The sequence below is a fragment of the Mandrillus leucophaeus genome, unplaced genomic scaffold (genome assembly GCF_000951045.1).
Source record: "Mandrillus leucophaeus isolate KB7577 unplaced genomic scaffold, Mleu.le_1.0 Scaffold698, whole genome shotgun sequence".
Classification (NCBI taxonomy): Eukaryota; Metazoa; Chordata; class Mammalia; order Primates; family Cercopithecidae; genus Mandrillus; species Mandrillus leucophaeus.
The window spans coordinates 726,080-747,814 of NW_012107563.1; the positions used below are offsets into that span (position 1 = coordinate 726,080).

The following is a 21,735-nucleotide window of genomic DNA, read 5'->3' on the forward strand; positions in this document are numbered from 1 at the left end:
TTTTTTTGAGACAGAATTTTGCTCTTGTTGCCCAGGCTGGAGTGCAATGGCATGATCCCAGCTCACCGCAACCTCTGCCTCTCGGGTTCAAGTGATTCTCCTGCCTCAGGCTCCTGAGTAACTGGGATTACAGGCATGCACCACCACACCCGGCTAATTTTGTATTTTTAGTAGAGATGGGGTTTCTCCATGTTGGTCAGGCTGGTCTCAAACTCCCGTCCTCAGATGATCCACCCGCCTCGGCCTCCCAAAGTGCTGGGATTACAGGCATGAGCCACCGCACCTGGCTGACAATTCAGATTAAATTTCTTATCATTTGGTGAGATGAGGTTCTCAGAAAGAGATTTAAGGAAAGTGGGGAAATTTACTAGTTTTTACAAGCTGGGATGTGTTCTACTCACAATAACTCCTACACAGATAATAGTTTAGTATCTGGCTGTGCCTCCTTTTATTAAGAGTTCAAAGTTCTGCAGTGAAATATATGATGCATACCAAGCACCACCCCAGGGACCAAGCCTCCAATCAGGATATGATTAACCATAGTACTAACTTTAAAAATCTTTTTCAGTATTTATTATTAAGCATACTGATTGATTCCTCTCGGTACTGACATAGGCATTAATATGAAGCCAATTTCCTTAACTATTTTATTTCAAGATCTAGTGTGTGTGTGTGTGTGTGTGTGTGTGTGTGTGTGTGTGTGTGTGTAGATATTTTTTTTTGACATGAAGTCTTGCTCTGTTGCCGAGAAGCGATTCTCCTGCCTCAGCCTCCCGAGTAGCTGAGATTACAGGCTCCCACTGCCATGCCCAGCTAATTTTTGTATTTTTAGTAGAGATGGGGTTTCACCACGTTGGTCAGGCTGGTCTCGAACTTTTGACCTCGGGCGATCCATCCTCCTCGGCCTCCCAAAGTGCTGAGATTACAGGCATGAGCCGCTGCGCCCGGGCTTGTTAGCATATTTTGGAGAGAACAAAATTGTTTTTCATCTCACTTACAGAGTAGTTTTCTAACAATTACATAGAACATTTTAATTGCAAATGCAGTGACTCCAAATAGCTAGGCAAATTAGCATAAATACAGAACTGAAAGCTGCTAGGATAGTCCTAAATTAAGTCAGGCTACAAGAAGAAATTTTAGGTAACAAAAAAGATTAAACATAGATAACTCACAAAATTGGCGTTACAGTTCTTCTGGCCGTTGGTGCTTACAACTGTGCATTCTTCTTACTTAGCACGAGGCATTTCTGAGAAGTTGAGTGCTCAATATATACTTGCTAAGTGAATGAATGAATGCATGCATGGATGCTTGAATAAATGAATGAGTAGCCTTGGCCTCCTGGTTTTCACAATACATATATCCTAAATGCCTCTGCTTGATTAATGTTGCTAAAAAGCTGACTTCATCCCTTCATTCCTCGACTCAAATATCTTTGCCCTGTCTACAAAATAAAAATGTTCTTGGCCTGAATAAAAGCTTGATTAAATTTTGCTTCACTTTTAACTCTTGCTATGTCTAAGATGAATCCTACAGCTCCAGCCAAACACATCATTTAGCTTTCCTCTTTTAAAAATGCACACACATCACTTCCTTTTGCCTCTCAAACCTAATTAAATCCTTTTCATGGTATTAGGTTCAGCTGGTTGGTCATTTCTTTAATGAAACACACCTTGGGCAAACCAGCTCATTTTGCTTTTGCTTTTAATCTTAGTAACACCTGGCTCTTATAAATTCAGATTCCTGGCTCCTCCTCAGATCTCATCAATAAACTCGCTAAAGGAGTCTGGGAATCTCCTCCAGGGCCTACTTTTGATAGGAAAGTATAGCAAACAGACGTAATGACCTCTCCTTTGTCATGGGTCATTGATAGCCTTATATTATTACTTGCCTGTTTCCTCTATATTCTTCCTCATTAAGATAATATGTTCCTCAGGTATGGGGACTATATTTATATTTATTCTGTTTACTACTTCATGCCTAATGTTATGCTGATAGTAGATGCTTTACAAATTCCTACTACATATATGGATCACCTGGTAAAAATTTTGCTTAGACAAACCTTTTCAAAAAATGCTATTTGCAATGTTGGTCCCTAATAGAAGTATTGCGAAGAACAAACGCTTTTTAGTTTAAAATGCTCTTGTTTATTTCATTAGGAAAGTAATAGAAAAGTAAATTAACAACTTCAATGTTACAAGTGAAAAAGGGCATGAAGCGTTGTTTAGGAGTAAATTCTGGTTAAGTGTTTACTCCTCCAAGCACTTCTATATTTAAACACTGGTGTTGGAACCAATTCAAGAAAAAAAAAAATCCTTCATGAATATTTAAATAAGGCAAGAACAGGAAATGAAAAAGTGTGGTTTATGAAACAGGAGCCCAATATCTTAAATTCCATTACCAATTGTGATTTTTTAAGAAGTTCAGTGGATGAGACCTTGATTTGATGCTAAAATGTCTTCTTCAATTTCAGTTCTACCAGCAACTCATTTGATCTTGAAAGTTTTTACTCTTAAGTGTCTTTTAGCAAATTTGTTAATCTCCAGAATGCATAGAAGATAATGAGAAACAGAAGCTACCTCTGGTTTCTTAAAATGGGAAAGGAGTGAATAACTCCTATATTTCCTCTTGAAATCGAATGGAATGATCTGTTTTACACCCTATAATCTATTAATCTGATCAAAGTAATAAACTGCCATTTAGAGTTTTATAAAAACATAGCCATGACAGTCTGACAAAGGATGGAGTGTGTGAGAAGTTAGTTTGACCTTCCATCTATTTCCTAAGGGAAGGAGAAAACCCAACCAAAGTAACTTATTAAAAGAAACTCAGAGACAATCTAGCCAGAGTTCAAAGAGGCTGAAATATGAATCTGGCTTAGAAGAAAAGTCTTCTGTACCATTTAAAAAGTGTTTTTGCAGGTTGATAACAACCTTCTTTATAAATACTTCTGTCACAGCAACTGTCCATGTCACACTAATTTGCATTCGCTGTATGTGGTGCCAACTTATAATTACTCTCTTGTGACACTTCATGCTCCAGAAATATCAAGCCACTTGTAAGTTCTCAATTATACCATGCTCTCTGAACACCGTGTTTTACATGCTGTTTTTTTACATGCTGTTTACGCAACTTGTATAGGTTCCAAACTCCTACTCTACTAAGTTGAGGCAAAAACATCACTGCTTCTATAATCATTTCCCTGTCTCAAGATAAACTTGAGTTCCCTCTTTCCATGGTCTCACGGTATCCCATGTAGTACCTGTATCTATTTATGTCTCCTCTTCACCATTAGACTGTAAACAATTTCAGGTCAAGAATATGAGAATTGGCCGGGCGTGGTGGCTCATGCCTACAATCCCAGCACTTTGGGAGGCCGAGGCAGGTGAATCCCCTGAGGTCAAGAGTTTAAGACCAGCCTGGCCAACATAGCAAAACCTCATCTCTACTGAAAATACAAAAATTAGCTGGGCATGGTGGCGTGGACCTGTAATCCCAGCTACTGCGGAGGCTGAGGCAGGAGAATTGCTTGAACATGGGAGGCGGAGGTTGCAGTGAGCCAAGATTACATCACTGCACTCCAGCCTGGTCAACAGAGCGAGACTCTGTCTCAAAAAAAAAAAGAATATGAGAATTTTGGAGGAGTCTCACTTTTTTTTTTAAGTTAGAGTCTCTGTCACCCAGGCTAGAGTGCAGTGGCATGATCATAGGTCACTGCAACATCAGCCTCCTGGATTCAAGAGATCTTCCATCTCAGCCTCCTAAGTAGCTGGGACTACCAGCGTGCCCAGCTAATTTTTTATTTTTATTTTTTATTTTTGTATTAATTCCAGCATGCCACCGTGCTCAGCTAATTTTTAAAATTTTTTGTATTAACAGGGGTCTCACTATGTTGTCCAGGCTGGTCTCAAACTCCTGGCCTCAGGCAATCTGCCCTTGTGACCTCCCAAAGTGCTGGGATTACATTTGTGAGCCACTGCGCCCAGCCAGTCTCATGTTTTTCAGTGCTTTAAGCAATTGTACTTGCTATATGGTAAGAAGTCGGTGATAAATATATAGTGAATGAGTGAAAATCAGACAATCGACAGTGATCAATAAATCGTCTATTAATTCAGAGCCTCTGTCATATCTTCCATATTAAAAAAAGAGGCGAGGCATGGTGGCTCATGCCTATAATCCCAGGACTTTGGGAGACCAAGGTGGGAGGATCGCTTGAGGCCAGGAATTTGAGACCAGCCTGGACAGCATAATGAGATACTGTATCTACAAAAAATAAAAAATAACCAGCTGGGTGTGGTAGCGTAGGCCTGGAGTCCCAGCTACTTGGGAGGCTGAGATGGGAGGATTGCTTGAGCCCAGGAGGTCGAGGCTGCAGTGAGCTGAGATCACATCACTGCACTCCAGCCTGGGCAATAAGGGTACTGCTAAGAGAGAGCCAATCCACTCTGCGGTACCTTGGAGAGACTCAAAATTTGCAGATATCAAGTATAGTGGATGATGCTTAACAAATAAGTTAATGTAAGGAATAATAGATGGTTTTTTTCATCTTAAAAGGGATGTTTCCCCCCCCATATTAAAACTCTACATATGCCCACCAACTGGTCTAAGTGAGTAAATTGAGTAAATCAGGTGTATAAAAATGACCCGAGTAAATAATTATTCGTGGCTCGGCATGGTGGCTCATGCCTGTAATTTCAGCACTTTGGGAGGCTGAGGCAGGTGGATCACCTGAGGTCAGGAGTTCGAGACCAGCCTGGCTAACATGGCGAAAACCCTTCCCTACCAAAAAGATAAAAATTAGCTGGCTGTGGTGGTGTGCACCTGTAATCCCAGCTACTTGGGAGGCTGAGGCAGGAGAATTGCTTGAACCCAGGAGACGGAGGTTGCAGTGAACCAAGACAGTGCTACTGCACTCCAGTCTGGGTGACAGTGCAAGACTCCATCTCAAAAAAAAAAAAAAAGAACTATTTCTAATAAACTGAAGTAGACTAGTATATGATTGTGGCTGTTGTCGGCAATGAAACAAAGTCTCGCCCTTGCCCATCCCCATGTGTGCCTTGTTAATAGGCTTCTTCATTCTCTTTCCGCAATCAGCAGCCAGAGAGAAACTGACACTTCCTTTTTTGAAAGTGAAACAGATGTATCAAGTGAAACTTTTTCTACTTTCACTCTTCAATGCCTTTTTGCCTTCCACTTAAGTATGATCTATCAGAATCTAAATTTGATGAGTATGATTTCCCTGTAGTTAATACGGGAGGAATTTTAGAGTTAGGGGTAGAGAGCACATTGATACATTTACACAGTAATCAACCTTTTTTTTTTTTTTTTTAATATATCCTAATTGAATGTTCCTGTCCTCACTTGCTTTAGTAATTTACTGCTTGGGGAGGCCCCTGTCCGGTCTCTACTAGTGATGTACCGGCTCTTCATTCAGTCTCAGGTTTAAATTGTACTTAAATAACAACCATACACCTCACCACTCTTGAGATCTGGGTGTGTACAAACTTCTCAAATCCTTCCTGTGGCCATAAGCTAGGTTTAATGTATATTATGTTTTCTCTTTTTTATTTTTTCTGCGAGCAAATCTAGGAGACTCTGACTCATTTCCTTGTCCCTGGAATCCCTTTTATATGTGGTTCGGCCTTCTTTTTCCATTTCTAATTGTCTTAACCTTATCTGCCTCTTCTTTTTTCTCTGCTTTTCTTATGAGCTATAACTCAATTGTAATTGAGCAAATAAAAAGTCAAATATATTTGAATCTATTTGTGACCACTTATAATGATCAACTCACAAAGTATTGATATGAAGTACTGATATTTTCATTTACACTAGTAGTCTTCAAACACACGCATACATACACACACACGGCAGTAAGGAAAGCTTGGTCCTTTCAATAAATGATGTGAGGTCAGTTGTATAGCCAATGGAAAAATAAAATTTTTCCTATACCTCCCATACTTCCCAACATTCAAAAAAGCTAATTCCAGGTGAATTATAATTTATGAAAGAGAAAGCAGTAAAGCTCCTGGAAGATAAAACAGAAAAATATTCATGACTTTGGAATGTGGAAATACCTCTTAAACAGGACATAGAAGGCACTCGCAATAAAGAAAGTAATTGAGAAATTGTTAAATAAAAAATAAAAAAATAGGCTGGGCGTGGTGGCTCAAGCCTGTAATCCCAGCACTTTGGAGGCCGAGATGGGTGGATCATGAGGTCAGGAGATCGAGACCATCCTGGCTAACATGGTGAAACCCCGTCTCTACTAAAAAAAATACAAAAAACTAGCCGGGCGAGGTGGCGGGCGCCTGTAGTCCCAGCTACTCGGGAGGCTGAGGAAGGAGAATGACGTAAACCCGGGAGGCGGAGCTTACAGTGAGCTGAGATCCGGCCACTGCACTCCAGCCTGGGCGACAGAGCAAGGCTCCGTCTCAAAATAAATAAATAAATAAATAAATAAATAAAATAAATAAAAACAAATAAATACTGGAGAGGAGACTGAGGGCAGAAATAAGGAAAAACTAAAAAAAAAGCTAATTGAGAAATTGTACTTCATTAACTTTCTGCTTTCAACAAAACACAATTAGAATTATGAAAAGGCAAACCAAGCAGTAGGAGAGGGTGTTTGCAATTGGTGTAACTGAGTAAATACTTGTATTGATGACATACAAAAAACCTCTACAAATTAGACAGACAACCTCATAGAGAGTGACCAAGAGACTTGAATGATAACGACCAATAAACATTTGAAAGGGAGTCCAAATTCATTAGTCAAATTATAATGCAAATTATAATGGCAATGAGATACCACAACATGCCCAAGGGACAAAGTTTAAAGAGTGAACAATACCATTCTGGGTAAGGACAAGAAGAAACGAGAAATCTCATACACTGTGAGTGTAAACTGGTAGAACTATGTTGGGAAACTTTGGCATTATCTGCTAAAGTTGAGTGTATGCATACTCCACAACCCAATGGCTTCACTCCTTCTACATATGTATCTAACGGAAACGCATGCTCGCATACACAAAAGACATATATGACAGCGGACCCCAACCTTTTTAGCACCAGGGACCAGTTTAGCGGAAGACAATTTTACCATGGACCTGGGAGGCAGTGTGGCAGGCGATGGTTTCGGGATAAAACTATTCCACCTCAGATCATCATTCTTATAAGGAGCATGCAACCTAGATCCCTCGCATGTGCAGTTCACAATAGGGTTCATGCTCCTGTAAGAAAAAATTCAATGCCTCCGCTGATCTGACAGGAGGCCGAGCTCAGGCAGTAATGCTCGTGTGCCCGCCACTCACCTCCTCCTGTGAAGCCTGGTTTCTTCCTTTTCTTTTCTTTTTCTTTTTTTTTTTTTTGAGATGGAGTCTCGCTGTGTTGCCCAGGCTGGAGTGCAGTGGCGCAATCTCAGCTCACCACAACTTCTGTCTCCCGGGTTCAAGTGATTCTTTTGCCTCAGCCTCCCAAGTAACTGGGATTACAGGTGCGTGCCACTACGCCCAGCTGATTTTTTTTATTTTTAGTAGAGACGGGTTTTCACTCTGTTGGCCAGGCTGGTCTTGAACTCCTGATCTTGTGGTGTGCCACCTCAACCTCCCAAAGTGTGGGGATTACAGGCGTGAGCCACCGCGCCCGGCCGTGAAACCCAGTTTCTAACAGGCCACGGACAGGTACCAGTCCGCAGCCTGGGTGTTGGGGACCCCTGAGAATGTTCAGAACAGCATTACTCACAAGAACCAAAATCTGGGGACAAATGCACATCACCAGGAGAATCAGTAAACAAATTGCAATATATTTGTACTTTGGAACTCTATACAATGAAGAGTCCACTACTGCTATATGCAAAACTCGACTGGATCACACAAACACGATGCATAGCATAAATACCAGGCATGAGATAACAGGTACCATATGATTCTCGGTAAAAAAAACTCAGAAACAGATAATAGAAAACAGAATAGTAGAATGTTTGGAGGAAGGGAGCAGAGCATGATTGGTGGGGAGCACAGAGCAGGCTTCTGGGATGCTGTTTGTGTTTTATGTCTTAAGCAGGTGATGGTGATTGAGGTTGTTCACGTTGAGACAATAGATTGAGCATTTACAATTTGTGCACTTTTCTCTATGGATGTCATACCATGTACGTTATAGGAAAAAAACTGTCTCAGAAAAAAGGTAAATGTATAAATACTGAAATGGGTATAAGGTGAGAGCTGGTAGCAAGTTAAGGAAGACTCCATTGAGTTCCATACTGTTAGACTACCTAACATGCTTTAATAGATCATACTTAAGGACAGGATTGGTCCTAAGGGTAGTGATATGAGCTTGAGATAAGGTTCAAATAGTCACAGCTGGCTGGGGGCAGTGGCTTACATCTGTAATCCCAGAACTTTGGGAGGCTGAGGTGGGAGGATTGCTTGAGCCCAGGAGTTTGAGACCAGCCTGGGCAACATAGTAAGACCTTGTCTGTACAAAAATTTTTTAAAATAGCCAGGCATGGTGGCACATGCCTGTAGTTCCAGCACTTTGGGAGGCCAAGGCAGATCACCTGAGGTCAGGAGTTCTAGACCAGCTTGGCCAACACGGCGAAACTCTGTCTCTACTAAAAATACAAAAATTAGACGGGCATGGTGGTATGCACCTGTAATCCCAGCTACTCGGAGGCTGAGGCAGAGGTTGCAGTGAGCTGAGATTGCCCCACTGCACTCCAGCCTGGGTAACAGAGTGAGATTCCGTTTCAAAAGAAACAAAAAACTGAGCTCTATTGAATTGGGATGGCAAGATGAAAGAACACTCAAGAATAACAAAGTATTGGCTGAGTGCAGTGACTCATGCCTGTAATCCCAGCACTTTGGGAGGCCAAGGTGGGCGGATCACTTGAGGTCAGGAGTTCAAGACCAGCTTGGCCAACATGGTGAAACCTTGTCTCTACCAAAAAATACAGAAAAATATTAGCTGACCTTGGTGGTGCACAACCATAGTCCCAGCTACTCAGGAGACTGAGGTGGGAGAATTACCTGAACCCGGGAGGCAGAGGCTGCAGTGAACCAAGATCGCACCATTGCACTCCAGCCTGGGCAACAGAGTGAGACCATGTCTCAACAAAACAAAACAAAACAAAGTACTTCAAAATGTTGTCCCCTTTGCAGTTTGTGCTTTACATTGCAAAAGGACACACACACAAAGAATAATAGCTTCTAATTTCAGGAATCCAAACCTTTCTATTTTCTGTTTACACACTTCACAACAACCAGACTTTCTAAAGTAATATAAAAATTCTCCTGTGCTCTCTCATAGTTCTAACAGCCTCTAGATTCTTAGGGGAAAATTCCTGGTTACTTTGTTTCTAAGTTCTAAAATCCATGTCCTTTATCCTTCAGAGGTCTTTGATGGTTCAACATTTTCCCATCAAGCTAGTTAGGTTTTATCAGGCACGGTGTGTCCTGGTGTAGCAAATTTCGCATCTTCAGAGAAATGCCAATGCTGACAGGACTCAGGAGATTTCTGGTGAACAGTATTTGAGACTGGACAGTGCTATCAAACAGGAATTGAACATATTTTCTCAATCCCCCCCAATGAGGCTTTAGCTTAACTTTATAATTTTTGCTGCTCTATTGTTACAGGAAACAGGTCCCGATCCAGACCCCAAGAGAGGGTTCTTGGATCTAACGCAAGAAAAGATTCAGGGTGAGTCTGCAAATTGAAAGCAAGTTTATTAGGAAAGTGAAGGAATTAAGAATGGCTACTCCACAGACAGAGCATCCTCGATAGCTGCTGGTTGCCCATTTTTATAGCTATTTCTTTTTTCTTTTTCTTTTTTTTTCTTTTTTTTTTTTTTTGTTGAGACAGAGGCTTGCTCTGCCGCCCAGGCTGCAGTCAGTGGCACATTCTCAGCTCACTGCAACCTCCGCCTCCCGGGTTCAAGCATTTCTCCTGCCTCAGCCTCCTGGGTAGCTAGGACTACAGGCACGTGCCATCACGCCCAACTAATTCTTGTATTTTTAGTAGAGACAGGGTTTCCCCATGTTGGCCAGGCTGGTCTCGAACTCCTGACCTCCCCATGTTGGCCAGGCTGGTCTCGAACTCCTGATCTGCCCACCTCGGCCTCCCAAAGTGCTGGGATTTCAGGCATGAACCACCACGCCTGGCCAAGTTATTTCTTGATGATATGCTAAACAAGGGGCGGATTATTCATGCCTCTTCTTTTTAGACCGTATAGGGCAACTTCCTGACGTTGCCATGGTATTTGTAAACTGTCATGGCGCTGGTGGGAGTGTAGCAGTGAGGATGACCAGAGGTCACTCTCATCGCCATCTTGGTTTTTGTGGGATTTGGCTGGTTTCTTTACTGCAAACTGTTTTATCAGCAAGGTCTTTATGACTTGTATTTTGTGCTGACTTCCTATCTCATCCTGTGACTTAGGATGCCTAACCATCTGGGAATGCAGCCCAGTAGGTCTCAGCCTCATTTTACCCAGCCCCTATTCAAGATGGAGTTGCTCTGGTTCAAATAACTCTGACATTATCAGTATGACTTCAGAGTTTCTGTGAAAAACTTTGCAGTTGACCAATGTTCTTCTCCCATCCTTTAGTCCCCAAGTGTCCTTAATGGTACTCAGGTAAGCCTCTTCTCCAAGGCACAAGGTATAATGATGGGAAATAGTTACATCTAAAGCCATAGCTGGGTCTTAGGAGATGCTTTGTGGATACACACGGATTTTACATCCTTCTAGATCTTCTCAGATCCTCTGTTCTGTGCAACAGATGTAACTAAATTCACACATGTCTGAGATGGTAACCCATGTACTGGTGATGCAAAGACGAGTAGTTCCTGTTGCCAAAGGGGTCACAATCCAACACAGTGGTCCCCAACCCTGGAGCATGCTACTTACTAGGGGAGATTTGAAACATGAATACCTGAAGCCACCTCAACAGCCCCCCGCCCCTTTTTTTAGGTGGAGTCTCGCTCTGTCACCCAGGATGGAGTGCAGTGGCACGATCTCAGCTTGCTGCAACCTCCGCCTCCTGGGTTCAAGCAATTCTCCTGTCTCAGCCTCCCAAGTAGCTGGGACTACAGGCACATGCCACCATGCCCAGCTAGTTTTTGTATTTTTGGTAGAGATGGGGTTTCACCATATTGGTCAGGTTGGTCTTGTACTCCTGACTGCAGGTGATCCACCTGCCTTGGCTTCCCAAAGTGCTGGGATAACAGGTGTGAGCCACTGCACCCAGCCTCAACAATCTTTTAAAATAGGTCTTGGGTAGGGTCTGGATATCAGTTTTTTTGTTTGTTTTTAAATCTCCCTGGCGATTCTGATATACAGTGAGCAACAACCCATCTAGTAGGTAAACTAATGCAAAATTAGCATTTTATAGAGGACTGTTTTATGCCAGGCACTGTTCTGTTCTCATATTTTGTATTATTTAATCATCCCAACAACCCATTAAGATAATATCGTTACTTCCTTTTTTTTCCTTTTTTTTTTTTTTTGAGACAGGGTCACTCTGTCACCCAGGCTGGAGTGCAGTGGTACAATCACAGCTTGCTGCAGCCTTGGCCTCCCAGGCTCAAGCAATCCTCCAGCCTCAGCCTCTCGAGTAGCTGGGACCACAGTCATACACCACCATGCCTGGCTAATTTTTAAACATTTTTGTGGAGACGTGGTTTCACTATGTTGCCCGGGCTGGAATTGAGCTCCTGGGCTCAAGTGGTCCTCCAGCCTCAGCCTCCCAAAGTGCTGGGATTACAGGCCTGAGCCACCACGCCTGGACCTGTTACCTCCGTTTTATGGATGAGGAGATGAGGCAGGGTAAAGTTTAATGACATACCCGAGACCACACAGCTAGTATGTGAGAGAACCAAGAATTAACGCCAAGGTCTGCTGCTGGAGCCTGTGTTCTTAACCCCTATACCCACTGCCTCAAGTCACCTGCCCAACAATGACTTAACTGGTAAACCCTTTAACAATGGCAGTTTGTTTGCTTTTATTACTACGGGATAGATTTTTACAAATGAGGGCAGCTTATAAAACATACTGAGCGGTGAGAGGTCAGAGCTGTTGATTCTGACTGTGGTTGAGGAGGTTGGAGAATATTTTGCAGGGGAAGAACTATTTAAATTTAACTTTAGGCCAGGCACGGTGGCTCATGCCTGTAATCTCAGCATTTTGGAAGGCCACGGAGGGTGGATCACTTGAGACCGGGAGGTCAAGACCAGTCCGGCCAACATGGCAAAAGCCTATCTCTACTAAAAACAGAAAAATTAACCAGGCATGGTGGTGTGTACCTGTGATCCCAGCTACTCAGGAGGCGGAGGCAGGAGAATTGCTTGAACCCGGGAGGTGGAGGTTGCAGGGAGCTGAGATCGTGCCATTGTACTCCAGCCTGGACAACTGAGTGAGACTCTGTCTCAAAAAAAAAAAAAAAAAAAATTAACTTTAAATGATGAGTAGGATTTATAGGCAGAACAAGGAGTTAGAGAGAAGAGTTCAAGGAGAAGGGACGTCCTCTACAAAGGCACTCAGAAGATGTGCATGAACAATTCCAGAAATGTGTTCTGTCTTTTGAGTTAAACTCTCTGGTTCCTTTAAATCTTTTGTCTATGAATGATCTATTCTAAGTATCCCAGCCTGCCTAAAAAGTAGTTTTCTTTAGTGCTTTCACCTTTCTCGGTTTATATCTCAAGATATAAAAGTGCATGTTTAAAAATATATACTTTAAATATATATATCTTTAAACAGACATACTTTTTAAACTAAAATGAGTAAACATTTTTAAAACTAAAATCAGTAAAAATACAAGTAGAAGTACTTGTTGCAGGTCTTGGTCATCATTCAAGGTATGACTGTTGTTGTCAGTACTTGGCCCTTCTAGGGAAGTGCCACTTATCAACAGTCTCTACAGTGCTGATAAAGTGGAGTAGATTTTACCCAGAGTAAAACAGAATCTTCAGGTCGGGCACGGTGGCTCACACCTGTAATCTTACCACCAAGGCAGAAGGATTGCCTGAGCCCAGAAATTCGAGACCAGCCTGGGCAACATGGCGAGACTCGATCTCTATTAAAAAAAACAAAAAGCAGAGTCTTCATAAGTGGAAATATAAGTTTTAATTATTTCAGCTAAATCATCGCAGTGAAAAGATGTTACTATTTATCTCCATATTCATAGATAGCCTTGTGCTCTTGGAACGTCGTATTTATGAAGTGAGCAAGCAGTACATAGAATAGCATAAGACAGACCAGTCACCGAAGGTTGCTGACTTCTAGGAATGTCTCATGCAGGTTGCATCTGTGTGTGAACTGGGAAGTTGAGATCGCTTTCCACAGAAATTAAGCAAAATCCTGGAGGTAAGTTGTGGGTAGGGCTGCTGTAGACTCCTTGACAGGGTAGGAACTAGAACTCTGAAGTAAGCCACTGGTGCCTAACAAATTTATAGAGTTGTGGAGTGGATCCTTGGGGGCTGATGTGGCCTCCAATGCCTAACATGGTTGAAAAGGCCATGGAATTGTGTTCTGGGTTCCTCTAGCATAGCCAAGTCCTCACGTAACCAGGTCTATATTGACCATCTCTCTTGACCACTAAACTTGGGGAGCACGTTGCTGAGGGCCAATGGAAAATGCTGGAAGCCATGAGCCCTTCTTGTATCCCTGATCTTAGATGGGTCTATGGTTTTTGGTGAAAGCCATCCAGAAACAACTTCTAAACCCAGTCTGAGTTGTCATTGTGAATCAATCCTCTTATTTTTTTTCTTTCATTACCTTATTTCTAGCAACGTATCTTACTTATTTTGTTCTCCTTGAAGATGAGTTGTGTATGAGTTTTGGGTGTACTATCTTGACAACCAAATAGCGTTATATTTAAACATGTATGAAAATAATAAGCTTAGCATAACCTGCCTTGACAGATATGGTATGCCTAGTGAGGCTGTTTAGCTAAGGTTCAATCTCAGGATCTGTGGGACTCTAGTGCCATCTGCTGGTCACATTGATGGCTGCTGCCATCACTTTCTTGGCCAACTCTACTGTCTTACTCTACAAGACTAACAGGACCCCACAGTTAGGAGAGCGACCTCTGGTGAGCAGGCCTTGGAATTTTTCATTTTAATTGAATTCATAAAGGCTCAGAATGCCATGTAGACAATTTGTAATGGTGGGAGGAGATAAGAGTATAAATATTGAATGTATTCAAACCTGTCAATGATGTTCAACTCTTTTCACTGTGCATAAAGATCTTCTAGATGCAATAGAATTAGATTTTGGCGATTACATCCTATTTTACGGGTGTATTGTTTTGCATTCACGGGCTGTTTGATATTGAAATACTATACAATTTTAGTAGTAAGAGCACAGGATCTGGAGTCGAAGCAGGGTTAAAACAAAGGCTTTGTGGATAGGCATGATGGCTCATGCCTGTAATCTCAACACTTTGGGAAGCTAAGGCAGGAGGATCGCTTGAGCTCAGGAGTTGGAGGTCAGCCTGGCAAAATGGCGAAACCCCAACTCTACAAAAAGTACAAAAAAAAAAAAAAAAGAAAGAAAATTAACCAGGCATGGTGGTGCCTGCTTGTCATCCAAGCTACTTAGGAGGCTGAGGTAGGAGAATTGCTTGAGCTCGGGAAGGCTGGGGCTGCAATGAGCCGTGATCACACCATTGTACTCCAGCCTGGGTGACAGAGTAAGACCCTGTCTCAAACAACAACAGTAGCAACAACAAAAACAACACAAATGCTTTGCCACTTACTAAGTCTTTGCTTTGATCAGGTTACTTAGCAGAATTTTCTGCGTCTCAGTTTCCTTGGCTTAAAATAGAGATAAATGTACCTGAACTACAGAGATGAGAACAATGCCCAGCGTGAAGTAAAACACTCAACAACTGTTAGCTGTTTTATTTTATTTCCTTGAGATGGAGTCTTGCTCTGTCACCCAGGCTGGAGTGCAGTGATGCAATCTCGGCTCACTGCAGCCTCTGTCTCCCAGGTTTAAGCAATTCTCCCTGTCTCAGCCTCCCAAGTAGCTGGGACTACACGCACCCGCCACCACGCCTGGCTAATTTTTGTATTTTCAGTAGAGACAAGGTTTCACCATGTTGGCCAGGCTGGTCTTGAACTGACGTCAAGTGATCCACCCACCTCGGCCTTGCAAAGTGTGGGGATTACAGGCATGAGCCACGGTGCCCAGCCAGCTATTTTTATTAAAACAAAAATCTCGTAGTTTATATCATTCTGGGATAGGAGTAATCTCTGGACCATCTTTCTGGGCCATCTTTTTGTTGGAAGAGAGCTGAGGACAAATGACTCTTGTTCCAAGCATCGGGGAGAGGTTCTGCAAGAGGGAGGATACAAACTTGTACTCGTGTAACCTGGATGGAGAACCCACGGAGACAAAAGTATTCTAGGGGTGTGAATGGGGATGGTCGTGACTATCTCAGAGGGTTTTGTGAGCAGAGATGTAGCTACAAGGATAGTGTTAGATTAATGAGGTGGGGGCAGTGGGAGGCGACAGAAAACTCAGTGATAAAATCCCATGTAGTCATTGGATATTGGCTGGGGCTGGAGGCGGCCTTCAGGCTGCTTCATGTGGTCCTTGAGTTGGGGACATGCTCTGCAAGTCCTCAGATATGGTCAACGCCCTCTCTGAGGAGCAGAAAGAATTAGTTATGTGCGAAGAACAAAACATTGAGCAATCCAGTGTGGGACAGGAGGATACAGACACAGAAGCTGGGAACAGAACTTGATGAACCCTTGCACAGTTATCGTTTCTGCAAAGCTGGTGGAGTTGCTGTTACAGCCTTGGTGCAGCAGGGATGCCGTGGTTTCTGTTGTCTGGTGATAGAAATACATGTTCCCGCTAAGGAAGTCAAATAAGAGTTGGGTTTTTGTGGAGGGATTTTTTGATTCCTATTTTTAATTTTTTTCTTGGCCGGGCGCGGTGGCTCAAGCCTGTAATCCCAGCACTTTGGGAGGCCGAGACAGGCGGATCACGAGGTCAGGAGATCGAGACCATCCTGGCTAACACGGTGAAACCCCGTCTCTACTAAAATACAAAAAAAATTAGCTGGGCGAGGTGGCGGGCGCCTGTAGTCCCAGCTACTCGGGAGGCTGAGGCAGAAGAATGGCGTGAACCCGGGAGGCGGGGCTTGCAGTGAGCTGAGATCAGGCCACTGCACTCCAGCCTGGGCAACAGAGCCAGACTCCATCTCAAAAAAAAAAAAAAAAAAATTTTCTTAATAAGGACAAAACTTAAACAACAAAAAATAGTATAAATAATAAAAACTATACTCTTTTTTATGCTGTGCTTAAAGATAACCACTCTTAACTCATTCAGCTTTTTGTTCTTTCAGTTTTCTTTACAGGTCTAACTACTGTCTAAAATCACTATCTGTAAAGGGATCAATTTAAAGAAATATTTACTGACTTTCCAGTCGGATACATGAATTTTCAGCTCACTATTTTAGCGTCTCTCTTGTAGAGGGTACAGATGGGTAGTGTTCTTTGGGCTGCATGCTATTGAAAAAACATTTGAGGCAACGTTCAAAGGATCGAGTTAAATATAAAAATATAGATTTTTCTACTTCTCTTGAAAAATCATCAAATATTTAAATGAGGTTTGCATTCTTTTACGGCAGCTGTTGAGCTGAGCTGAATAATGACTCAGTCACTCAGATTTCCAGTTTCCCCAGATGCCCCCACTCCTTACTGCTCTTTAGTGCTGAGGCTGAGGGTAAACTGCCATTTCTCATCATAGGTCTCTTTCTTTTCTTATAGCAAACAAAATATTTCCCCGTGCCCATGTGGGAAAATTACAAATTAATAAAGCAAGTCCAATAGTCTTTCTCACATCAAAGTGTGTTTCATGCATGGGTTTAGCTGCCTGCCATGGTATGCATTTGCATTTGAGACCCTTGGTTGTTCTATTTGCCACAATCATAACCGGAAGCAATGTACTTGTAACAGCAGGGAGAGTAGGATGCTTCCTCTCCTCATTTTGACCGAGGCGCCGATAAGATATATGCCAAAATGGATGTGAAGCCAAGTCCTGTATGCAGATTACAAAGGAAACAGTCAACATCCGGTTTAATGACTCTCAAGCTCCTCTTTACCCACTACTTCATGGAGAATATAGAAGCGCTGGGGTGGAGAGGATGAGAGCATGTTCGAGGAAGGTTTCTTTGGAGAAGGTTGACCGTGAGCCTCAACCCCACATATCCCACCAAGGGACTGAGACAGAGATAGTCTGCCTCATTTCCTCAAAAAAAACATGGACTTTCCCTGGAGCAAATGGGGGTTCTCCCAAAGTATCCCTGGGGATTTGAGGGACAGAGTGGACCAGCATCTAATTCTTTTCTAGCAAGTCTGAAGGATAACAAAGGTTAGATGGTGAGCCAGGAAGCAGCTTGGATGATGAAATCCGAGAGGGTGGTTGTTCCGCTCAGGAATAACTGCATTCTCCTCCAGTGGCTGCTCAATAGGAACACGAGTGTTTCCAATGGACCAGATGCGGACCACATGGCAGAGTGAACCCTGGAGCCACTTAAAATCCTGCCTAAAAAGACAAACTGGGAAGGTGATGTATGCAAATAATCAGTCTTGTTGTTAAGTGGGTTGCTAGAGGACCAAGGGTTGAATGGAGAGAGGTCAGCTGAAGGTGATGCACCACTCACATCCCAGGTACTTCACCCAGGCAGACCCTCCTGGGTCAGCTTCTGCAAGTACCATGAAAGAAAGAGACAGTTTTAGGCATCCACCAGAACCTGATGGGCAGTTGTAACAGTGGTATGTCTATTTCCTGACAGTGAGCAGAAATGTCATGGGATTAGTCCAAGATGTCATCTGGAGCAGGAGAAATTGAACATCCCTGAAGACATTTGCAAGGAGCAATGGAAAAATAAAGCAAAGCACATATTGATCACATCCCATGAATTGTGCTGATTTAGCATATTAGTAACTTGCTTTTACTTTTCTTTCTAGAATCATCACAGGTCGCTTTATAAAATGAGACTATTATCACTTCCTCTCTTCCTCAGAACTGCTGCCATCTGCATTTAACTCCTGAAATGCCAATGTTAAAAACATAACATAACTTCTGTAAGCATTACTATGTCTTTAATGTCTTTGTTGTTGTTAAGACAGGGTCTCACTCTGTCACCCAGGCTGGAGGGCAGTGGTGTGATCATGGCTCACTGCAGCCTTTACCTCCTGGGCTCAAGCAATCCTCCCACCTCAGCCTCCTGAGTAGCTGGTGTGCCCAGCCAATTTTTGTATTTTTCTGTAAAGACAGGGTTTCATTATGTTGCCCAGGCTGGTTTCTAACTCCTAGGCTCAAGTTATTCACCCGCCTTGACCTCCCAAAGTGCTGGGATTACAGGCGTCAGCCACCGTGCCTGGCCAATTTTTGTTTGTTTGTTAGTTTGTTTTAATAGAGACCGAGTTTCATACTGTTGCCCAGACTGGTCTCTTAACTCCTAGGCTCAAGTGATTCGCCTGCCTCAGCCTCCCAAAGTGGTGAGACTACAGATGTGAGACACTGTGCCCAGCCTAATGTTTATACTTTAATGAAAATATTTCTGATTATGGCTAGAGGAGTATAGTTTGTCGTAGACCATGCTCCCGTCAAGGAAATCTAGAAAAACCAGATACAATTCCAAAAACATTTGCTGGAAGGCATTGAGGCAGTAAGGACTCAAGGGAAGAACACTGGAGATAAGGGTGGGTCACTGAGATGAGCTTCACCCTCTGCTTGCAGTTTGATCCCTGAGGCAATGCCAGTTCTTGGCACTGAACAGAGGTTTCGAAGTTGGTTAGAAGGTGAATGCTAAGAGGCATCAAAGTGGTAGAACTTTTGTCAATCTCACAAGGCACAGGAGGTGAACATTGGAGTTTTGGGGCTGCCAGAACAGTTGAGACTTGAGGGTACAAACTCCAGAGAGTGCAGAGAAGTAAGCCCAGAAAAGGGTACACACCCATTTTCTTCCTGGGGCCTTTACTGATTCTTAAGCTGAACAAGGTTAGAGTTGGAGAAATTGAACAGTAAAGGCTGAAAAGCAGAGTGGAAGCCTCATGGCACTGAGGTAAGAAGTAAAAATTTGGAGCCAAGGAGGAAGTGTTCTAGTAAACACCCCAGGCTTCATTTGCAGGGCTAACTCCCAGGACTGGGTTCAATTTAGAGGAAGGCTAAATCTTAAAACGATTGCAAGATAGCTTCAAATCTCTATGCACTGAATGTACTGAGGTGATCTGCACCCACTCCTGCTGCCCGCCAGAGAATAAGGAAAAGCCTCTTGTTAGAAGATAACGTTATTCAGAGCCTCTGCAGTTTTTCTTTTTTCTTTTCTTTTCTTTTTTTTTTGAGATGGAATCTCGCTCTGTTGCCCAGGCTGGAGTGCAGTGGCCGGATCTCAGCTCACTGCAAGCTCCGCCTCCCGGGTTTACGCCGATTTTCCTGCCTCAGCCTCCCGAGTAGCTGGGACTATAGGCGCCCGCCACCTCACCCGGCTAGTTTTTTGTACTTTTTGGTAGAGACGGGGTTTCACCGTGTTAGCCAGGATGGTCTCGATCTCCTAACCTCGTGATCCACCCGTCTCGGCCTCCCAAAGTGCTGGGATTACAGGCTTGAGCCACCGCACCCGGCCCAGTTTTTCTATAGAATGTCTGACATTCAATAAAATGTTGCTGACTGGGCATGGTGGCTCACACCTGTAATCCCAGCACTTTGGGAGGCCCAGGTGGGAGGACCACTTACGCCCAGGGGTTCAAGACCAGCCTGCACAAGGTGGGGAGACCCAGTCTCCACACAAAAATGAAAAAAGTTAGCCAGGCATGGTGGTGTGTGCCTGTGGTCCCAGCTACATGGGATTCTGAGGTGGGAGGAGAATGACTTGAGCCCAGGAGTTCGAGGCTGCAGTGAGCCATGTTCATGCCACTACATTTCACCCTGGGTGACAGAGCAAGACCCTGTCTCAAAAAAAAAAAAAAAAGGTTGTGATTAATACATAGAAAATAGGGAATTGAATGGTTGCTTTTAAGTTGGAAGTATAACTTAGAGAAAGGGGCACAAATCTTAAGTGTGAATTTTGCATATAAAAAAATTTCATAAATACATATACCTTTCTAACCAGTGTGAAGATCAAAATCTGGAACATGTCTAGGACCTCAGAGGCCTTCTTCCCTGCCTCTCTCATTTAGTATTCCACCAATGGAGCCATTATTCTCACGCTTATCACCTTGCATTAGTTTTGCCTGCTCCTAAGCTTTACTGAAGTAGAATCACACAGTATGCACTCTCTTACTTTTGACTTCTTTCATTCAACATTATGTCTGTGAGAGTCACAGTTCTTTCTCCTGACAGTGCAGAATATACCACAAATTCTTTGTATGAATATTTCACAATGTATCATTTTTACTCTTGGTAGACATTTGAGTTGTTTCCAATTTTAGGCTATTTTAAATAAAGCTTCCATGAGCTTTCTTGTAGGTGTCCTTTGGTGAACAGAAGCACTCCTTGCTGCTCAGTATATATTTGGAAGTGAAATTGTAGGGTCAGAAGGGATATATAGATTTAGCTTTAGAAAGCACTGCCAAGCATTTTCCAAACTGGTTGTACCTACTTATGCTTCCAAGAGCCATTTAAGAGAGCTCCAGATGCCTAATTTTCTCACCAAAATTTGTTAATGTCAATCTTTTTTTTTTTTTTGAGATGGAGTTTCACTCTTGTTGCCTAGGCTGGAGTGCAGTGGCACAATCTCAGCTCACTGCAACCTCCGCCTTCCGGGTTCAAGGGATTCTCCTGCCTCAGACTCCCCAGTAGCTGGGATTACAGGCACATACTACCACACCCAGCTAATTTTTGTATTTTTAGTAGAGATGGAGTTTCACTGTGTTGGCCAGGCTGGTCTCAAACTCCTCACCTCAGGTGATCCACCTGCCTTGGCCTCCCAAAGTGCTGGGATTACAGACGTGAGCCCCTGTGCCCAACCAATTGTCAGTCTTTAAAAATTGTAACTGTCCTGTTAGTAGATAACAGTTGTAGTTTTACTTTGAATTTCTGTGGTGACTAATGAGTGTTAGCACCTTTTCATATGTGTGTTATTTTAATATCCTCTTTGGTTAAAGTGTCTGATTAAGTCTTTTAACCATTTAAAAAATGTGATTAACCATCTTTTCCTTACTTATTTATAGGAGTTCTTAATATATTCTGGATATGAATCCATTGTCAGTTGTATATAGTGCAAATATCTATTTTTTCAGTCTATGTCTTGCTATTTCATTCTCGGTTTTAATGAAGGTCAATTTATCAATCTCTTTTCCCCCCTTTCCCACATGTTCTCACAATGTATGGATCCTGATGGCTAATTCTTTTTGTGTCCTGTTTAAGAAATATTTTCCTATCTTAAGGTCACAAAAATACTCTACTCACTTATGTTTCCTTCTACAAATTTGATTGCTTAAGTCTATGATCTATCACTATATAATTTTTGTGTGTGACATGAGACAGAGGCAAGGTTATTTTTGTTTGAATATCCAAATGCCTCAGCTTCATTTATTCCAAGATCATCCTTCTTCAATGAATTGCAGAGGAGTCAGGTGGCCCTTTAGGTTTGCATCTGTTTCTTCACTCTGTTTAATTCCACTGGTCTAGGGACCCATTCTTGTGCTAACACCACACTGTATTTTGACCTGTAAGATGTGTACTTCCCTTGGTTTTCTTCTTCTTCCTCCTTCCTCCTCCTCTTTCTTCTT

General features: G+C 42.7%; 1 pseudogene; it reads right to left on the minus strand.

The window, feature by feature from the left end:
• Positions 1 to 15,840, minus strand: part of LOC105527885 — a 34,914-nt pseudogene extending 19,074 nt beyond the window's left edge.
• Between the last annotated feature and the right edge of the window lie 5,895 nt (positions 15,841 to 21,735).